The 8,086-nt window shown below is 44.0% G+C and overlaps 1 protein-coding gene across 18 annotated transcripts in view; it reads left to right on the forward strand.

The window, feature by feature from the left end:
- The window catches only part of LOC127490526 (uncharacterized), a 451,570-nt gene extending 443,766 nt beyond the window's left edge, over nt 1-7,804 (forward strand). For 6 of the 18 annotated variants that reach the window (XR_016236405.1, XR_016236410.1, XR_016236401.1 and 3 more), the window contains 2 exons: nt 2,809-2,934; nt 7,541-7,799. The gene's annotated coding sequence lies outside the window, so the exon portion shown is untranslated. Of the gene's footprint in view, nt 1-2,808; nt 2,935-5,729; nt 6,782-6,980; nt 7,380-7,540 lie in introns of those variants that run through there. The other 12 variants (XR_016236402.1, XR_016236424.1, XR_016236423.1 and 9 more) reach the window with 6 other exon arrangements.
- Nucleotides 7,805-8,086: the final 282 nt, after the last annotated feature.

The raw sequence follows: 8,086 nt of genomic DNA on the forward strand, positions 1-8,086 counted from the left end.
GAGTGCTATTTAGGACATCCACCATTCTATGAGTCTGCTGAATATCTCGCTTCCCATGTTGGATCACTCTCCCCTTTATTTATTCTATTGGTTAGTATTAGCAGGTACTAGACTTGTTTATGTGCTCCCTTTGACTCTTAGTCCTTTCATTATGATCAATTGTGAACTGTAATTGATCACTTGGAATAGTGAGATGGCATTGGTATATGCCACCTTGATGGGATTAAATTGGAGTCCCCTGGTATGTTTCTAACTCTACCATTTGGGGCAAGTCAGCTTGAGCATGTCCCAAATTATACATCTCTTCCCTCTCTTATCGCTCCTGGGATGTTCTGTGCAATGGTTTATCCCCCACAAAGGGTCCTGTGTTGGGAGCTTCATCCACAGGGTGGCAGTATTGGGATATGACATGATATGGAACTTTTTGGGGTGGGTCCCAGTGGGAGATCTTAGGTCACCTGAGGGAGCTGCCCTTTGGAATAGATGAAGGTAGTTCCCATGCAGTACCTCTGAGAGGGTTGTCAGGAAATCCTGAACCTTTGCGCTTCTTATCTCTCTGCTTTACCTTGCCATCAGCTACCTTCCTCCTGCACATGCCAGAGGAAGCATTGTGATCTACCATGAGGTTTTCATCAGATGCTAAACCATTCGATCTTGGACTAGGAACATCTAAAACTTGAGAGCTACAGAAATCTCTTTTCTTTATAAACCAAGCTTGTTTGTGGTGTGTTGTAGCAATGAAAAGCCTAATAAGACATTCAGTCTTAACACTGGACTGGAATTTCATGATAATCTCTCATTTACTGGATATAGATCTCTCTCTTTTGAGCTATGTGCAATAAGGCTCTTCTTCCTTCTCCCCGAGGGTGCTTCAAAGAGGTCATGGAAAATGAAAGTAAAAGATACATTTCTTGGGGGGTAGGCATTGTGGCACAGCAGGCTACGCCACCACTTGCAATGCCTGTATCCTGTATCAGATAGCCTTTTCAAGCTTGGCTATTCTCTTCCAATCCAACTTCCTAGTAATACATCCTGGAAGGCAGCAGATAATGACCCAAGTGCTTGGGTAGCTGCCACTCACTTGGAAGATGCAGATGGAATTCTGAACTACTGGCTTTGGCTTGGCATGGTCCTGGCTGCTGTGAGTATTTGGGAAGTGGAGCAGCAGATGGAAGATTTCTCTCTCTCTCTCTCTCTCTCTCTCACACACACACACGCACACTCTCTCTGTCTCTCTCTGCTGTGCTGCCTTTTAAGTAGATGAAAAAATAAGTTAACATTAAAATTAATTTTGGTGCAAAAATTGAAATCCATGCACATAAGGGTCTTCAAAACATTGATGTATAAAGCATCTTATGAAAAAACTATGCATGGATTTAAAATTTTGCTTCACGAAAATAAACATATTCTAATTCCATTTTTCATGAACTTTTTGAGGTTTCTGTAAGTTCTCAGTGCACAAAGATTTAAGCTCTGCACAAATAAGCCCCTCACCAGGCTTAATCATTCTCAGTTCTTTCAGTCACTTGAGACTAGAACATAAGTTTTCTGTCTCTTGTTTGGGATGTTTATTTTCATTTAGGTATTTTATCTTTCCTTTGGAGAATTAGTCAATTTCTGTATTGGAAAGAGGGAAAGGTAACTACCCGGAAAAGAAGGATGAAAGAAAAAAAAAAAAAACAAGAACATGTGTGTTATGATCTCTCTCTCTCTTTTTTTAAGGTTTATCTATTTTGTTTAAAAGGCAGAGTTACAGAGAGGCAGAGAGAAAAATAGACAAAGAGGTCTTCCATCTGTTGGTTCACTCCCCAAATGGCTGCAGTGGCCGGAGCTGAGCTGATCTGAAGCCAGGATCCAGGAGCTTCCTTTCGGTCTCCCGCATAGAAATAGGGGCCTGATGACTTGAGCCATCTTCCACTGCTTTCCCAGGCCATAGCAGAGAGCTGGATTGGAAGAGGAGCAGCCAGGACTGGAAGAGCAGGCTCTATGGGATGCCAGCACTGCAGGTGGTGGCTTTACCTGCTATATCACAACTCCAGCCCCATGATCTCTTAAGAGAGGTTTCATGGCATGATGGTTAAGGCCATGATTCTGGCCAGATTGCTAAAGCTCAAATCCTAGTTCCTCGAGCGTTAGGACATTTACCTACCTTCTAAACTAGCTGATTCAGTTCCAGGACTGTGCATGCACCACAGCTAACAGAGATTGAGGACTCTGTCTCGGCCATCTTCTTGCAGCTGTGAGGCTACTGTCTTCTCATACCCAAAGAGATATTTATCGAACACTTCCTGTGCTGCACTGTCCTAAACACTAGGCCTGCATTAACTCATTTAATCCTCACAGCAACCCTACGAAGTGGATCTGGTGGTTCTGTCCATCTCACAGTTGCAGAAACAACCAAGAGAAATTGTCTCATCTAAGCGCCTTCAGCTGCTGAGTGGTCCAGCTGCAGGGGCTGTGCTCCAAACCGCTCTGCCTTTCTGCTTCGACTGAACGTTGTGTCATTTACCTAATGTTGTCTTTAAATTGATTCACATTTTAAAAAAGATTAATAATTTATACCTAAACTCATTTTGAGGGACCTTTGCAACCTGCATGCTTGAATGCCTCTCCTTATATTCTTCCACTGTGAGCGATTTGGTTCCTCTGACAAACTCTTATCTCCTGGGCAGTCTTTGCCGTCCTTGCCTGCCCTCCCTTATGAGGATTATTAGAATGGGAGCATGGCTCCTGGTGATTGATGGCCTGGCTGCTGATCATTTGCTACCTCTCCTGCCTCATGGTAAATATTTACTTTTTGTTACACAGGAACAATGAGGTTTCATGCAGGAGATGGATGTCGAGAGCGTATATAATATTATGCTTGTCTGAGTCCTTTGAACGCTCAAATCTCATTTCCCTGGCTTGCTTGGAGAGAGAAGGAGGTGCCCCAAGGTGAGTTGGTTGACTTTTCAGAGGATGCTGGGTTAGTTTGCAAGCTGGTTGGATTTTTTTTTTTCTTACTGAAAGGCTACAAACATGGTCTCTCTCAATAATTTGAAATGTAGTCAGGACCAATCAGTTATGCAAGTACCAATGATTGTGTCATTTACCTAATGTTGTCTTTAAATTGATTCACATTTTTAAAAAGATTAATAATTTATACCTAAAAAATATGTCCCCCCCAAATGTGGATGTGATATGCTAATTTTATTAAAACTAGGAGGGCTTAACCTGAATTAAAGGTGAATTTATTTTGATGCAAAAAAAAAAAAAAAAGAAAGAAAAAGAAATAAACAGCTTTTTCTTAAGGTACATTTTCCATGAAGTTTTTTAAGATTCCTCATATATGTGGATTTCAAAATGTTTTCCTCCAAAATAGTTTCATTACAGTTTCTGTGGACTTCTTGAAGTACCCTCATAATACTGCACCATGTATATAACTTATTAAAATATAAAATGCTTCCTGTGTTCTTGTGAATGTTCCTCACTAGCACTAGATGATTGATGACTTGTGCAACACACCAGTCCTGCCACTTTCTGATTCTATGACCCTGTGCAGGTAGCAATTCTTTTCCATACCGGCATCTCTCCATCTTCAAATTGAAATGGATTCTTAATGCTTTATCTTTTTCCTCTTTGTTTTCTCTTGCCAGCTGAAGGTAATGTTTATAACAGAAAGAAGAGCTCATGTGGGCAGACAGGTCAATTTAAAACTTTTCTCACTTACATAAAGGCAGTTTCCAATCTTAACCTTGGAAGGATGTTGGTCGTTCTTGACATTCATGTATCATTGCTACTCAGACAAATACATGAGGAGAGAAGAAGCAACTGAAAGGTTCTGGGGTGTGGTTACAAGAGTCTGAGTGGAGAGGCAGAGGGAGATGGGGAAGAGACAGTAGGATGGAGCAAGCTACTGAACTGTGAACCCCTCCTTCTGATGAAATCACCTGGACTTTTAGTATCTCCTCATCTTAGCTCCTCTTAGTCTCTGTCTCCTGCCACTGCCTCCATTTGCCTCAATTTTTCCACTCCACCTCTTTGGATCTTTTATGCTTTCCTTTCCTCTTTGTGTCCCAACTTGAAAAATGTGCATTTCTCTTTCTAGAGACCCAGATTCTAGCCTAACATCATTGCCCCAACACGCCATGTAGTTTGTGTGTTTCCATCCCACTTATCCTTCTTAGAAAAATAAAACTTTGGAGGAAAATGCTTTCAACAATGGTGAAATATGTCTGCAAGTTCAAGCTAAAGGGAATTCTGGGAAGACGAAGATTCTTTTGAGCCCAGGCAGCTCCCCTCTTCTTTAACCTGTTCCCTTGCTGCCTCCCCTCCCAGGATGGAGCCTCTGCCTCTTGCAGCATGGACTCTGGTGCAAGAGGCCCTGTAGAGCCTCCCTGTTCTCTGCCTTGCTGCAGGGGCCTTTGAGATTCTCTCAGCTAAGCCCCTCATCTTATGCATAGGGCAATTGAGGTTCCAAAGAGGTCAAGGCCTGCCCAAGGCAAACTTAGAGAGATAAGGTGGGGAGTAGAGTCTGGATCTTGAGATTTGAAGATCCTGATCTTCTTTATCTGAAAGGCAGGTGACAGAGAGGAAGTGACAAACAGAGTTTCCATTTGCTGGCTCAATCCTCAAGTGCCTGCCACAGCTGGAGTTGGACCAGGCAGGAGCCAAGAGCCAGATGCTCCATCCAGGTCTCCAAATGGGTGGCAGGAACCTGAGTGCTTGAGTCATCATATGCTGTCTTCCAGGTGCATTAGCAGGAAGCTAGAGTCAAGGCAGAGGCAAGAATCCATACCAGGCACTCCAATATGGAATGTGGGCATTCCCAGTGGCAACTTAACCTACTGTGCCACAACACCTACTGTCGCTCCCCCATTTGCAGAGAAACAACACTGGACCCTGCGCTGTTCTTTTGTCTGTTTGGCCCTTCCCGGGTTTGCTGGCGGTCCCTCACTCGCGGAGGAATGACGCCGTCCCGGGTTAGCTGCTGGCCCCTCCACCTCCGTGGAGGGGCGGCACCCCCCGCCGCTATCCCCGCTTCCGCAGAGGAGCGGCACACTGCCGGCCGGCTCTCTCGGGGGCTGCTCGGGGGCTGCTCAGATGTTCCTCAGGTGTTCCTTCAGATGTTCCTCTTAGATGTTCCTGGTGCATGTTGTCTCTCTCCTCCTTTATAGTCCTCTTCCACCAATCCCAACTCTGCTGCCCACACGCTGAGCACGCTGCTCTCCTCCAATCAGGAGCAGGATCAGCTCCTGCAGCTTATCAAACTGATGAGGCAGCTGCGTAGAGGTTGTTTGGTCTCTCTCTCTCAGCGCCATATTGTGGGAGAGCAGATGCATAGAATAAGTCTTAATTCCAGTAACTTACTCTAGTCTCAGTTGCTCCCCACAACCTACCCTGTGACCCTAGTTCTTATTCCCTAATGACTTTTACCAGATAGTTCCGGTCTCAGGAACCCACCGTGACAGGTTCTTCTTTGGACTACATTTTTATGCACTCTAATGACAAATTCTATTTCTCCTTCTGAGGATACCCTTGTATCTTAGTAATGCTTTGTAGATTACTGTTACTCTGTTTCTTGTTATTTTTGAACTTCATTAGAGCAGGGACAAGATTGTCTTCTCCCAGCTTAACCCTGTGCCCATAGTCATAAAAGCCGTCCATTTTTAGTTATTGGTTAGGCATGTATCTTGGGCCAGGCTCAATTCTGAACACTCCATATGTACTGGCTTACTTAATCCTAACAACCCTGTGAGACAGGTGCTGTGGTTATCATCACCATTTTACAATTAGGAAACTAAGATGCAAAGAGGTTAATTAACTTGCTAAAGGTCCCACAGCTACAGAGTGGCAGAGCTGGAGCCCAAACTCAGGCAACCACAACCCAAAGGCCCTACCTTATCTTCTACTGTAGTCAGCCTGTCACTCATTTGTTGAGAAAGATACTCAGTAAGCATGTAAAGATTTAGTACATTGTCCTGACCATGCTCTCCAGAGAATAGTCTGCCTTCCAGGATGAGTCAAGACCAGCTGTTTGTGAAATGTTTATTGAGGAAGATGGATGTAAATTAATTTTTGAGTCAAAGTTTCTCTACCTTCAGTGCACTTGTGATTTTTCTAGGGTGCTTGTTGATGCAGTTTCCCTGGCCCTATCTCGGATCTCTTACAGGAATCTCTGGCAGAAGGGTCTGGGAATCTATATTGTTACCTGTTCATCCAGGTGGTACTGATGCAGGTAGCCTGGGGATGATACTGCTGAGAAATATTATTTTGCAAGTTCTTCATTAGCTAGGTCCACCTGAGCAGTTGTATGCCATTGGGTGGAAACCCAAAGCTGATGCAACAGTTTCTACCTTTTCTGCTTCTGTTACTTAGGGAACGGGAACGGATTTTGGCTCATTAAATAACAAAGCCTAATTCACAGAACACTTAGTGAGCCAGGGGCAACTCCAGCAGGGTAAGCAGCATCTGGTTCAATGATTGCTGCTGAACTCAGGGCTACCAGGAGTTAGGAGGCATAATTAGGCCTTCCTTCAAGGCAAGTCAATCAGCAGCAGCAGGTGGCTTCTCACAGGAACACTTCAGTATGGGGTCTGGTTGTCAGAGGACTCAGTAGAGTTTTCAGAAACATGAAGTTGTTCCATTTGACCTAGGAGAGGAAACATCAACGAAATAAGACAGGATGGTAGGGGCCTCCATTTTCCTGTTTAGATGCTATGGTTTTGACATACTGCATTAGAATGGAAAACTCTTCTCCTGGATAAAAGGTTCACCCAGTGCACGGGATAGAGACATTTGAGTAAGTAGTCCCTTGCTGTGTGCGCACATTGATGGTCCTTTTGCTTTAAAGACCAGTTGTGGAAAAATCACAACTACTCTCTTATTTCTCCTACTTTTTAAAAAGTTCTTATTTTAGAGGTTGAGGTAGAGGGAGAGGGAGAGGGAGAGGGAGAGGGAGGGGGGAGAGAGAGAGAGAGAGAGAGAGAGAGAGAGAGAGAGAGAGAGAGAGAAAGAAACATGGACACTCCTATCCATTGGTTCACTCCCTAAATGCCTGCAAGCGTCAGGGCTGGGTTGGGGATGAAGCTGGGAGCTGAGAACTCAATCCAGATCTCCCCCAGTGGAAAATGGGAAGCCAGTTACTTAGGCTATCACCTGTTGCCTCCCAGGGCTTGCATTAGTAGGAAGTTGGAGTCAGGAGTTAGAGCCGGGACCAGAACTGAGGCACTCTAAATGGAACATGGGTGTCTTAAAAGCTTGACCAAACACTCACTCTTATTTCTCCTGCTTCCAACAACTATTTCCTCATCTCTGCAGCTACCCACCCATGCATCCTTCAGCCTTTAAGTACTTGCTGAGCACCTGCTGTTTCTTAGGCCCTGTTCTAGGCACTGGGGGTAGGTATTTAGCAGTGAATACAACAAAGCAGATGCTCTTGTGGGATTTTCACTGTAACACAGATGAGTAGCCATGTTTGTTCCCTGGACCCTATTTCCCAATCACTTCCCTTCCCTGAAACTGATATCTAATTCATTGTCCCATTCTTTCCTTTTTCAAGCTCTCTGCTATGGCCTGGGAAAGCAGTGGAGGATGGCCCAGGACCTTGGGCCCCTGCACCCGCGTGGGAGACCTGGAAGAAGCTCCTGGCTCCTGACTTCGGATCAGTGCAGCTCTGGCTGTTGCAGCCAAGTGGGAAGTGAATCATTGGATGGAAGACCTCTCTCTATATATATGCCTCTCCTCTCTCTGTGTAACTCTAACTCTCAAATAAATAAATAAATCTTTAAAAGAAAAAAGAAATGGAATAGAAGAGAAGGAGGAGGAAGGGTGGGCGCATGGGAGGGAGGGAGAAGGTGGGGTAAATCACCATGTTTCTAAATATGTATATATGAAATACATGAAATTTGTGTGCTTTAAATAAAATAAAAATAAAAAAGCAAAAAAAAGACAAACTAGAAAGTATCCCATTCTTTTGCTCACACATTTGTGTGTGTATAAAAATACATTTACATAGACATGTGTATCTGTGTACACATATGTGTGTATCTATGTGTGTTTATACACATACACATGTGTGTATACATTTAGCAGACAAAGTTAACTC

This window comes from Oryctolagus cuniculus, chromosome 6, assembly GCF_051225735.1.
Source record: "Oryctolagus cuniculus isolate XC-2025 breed Fujian yellow rabbit chromosome 6, ASM5122573v1, whole genome shotgun sequence".
Lineage (NCBI taxonomy): Eukaryota > Metazoa > Chordata > Mammalia > Lagomorpha > Leporidae > Oryctolagus > Oryctolagus cuniculus.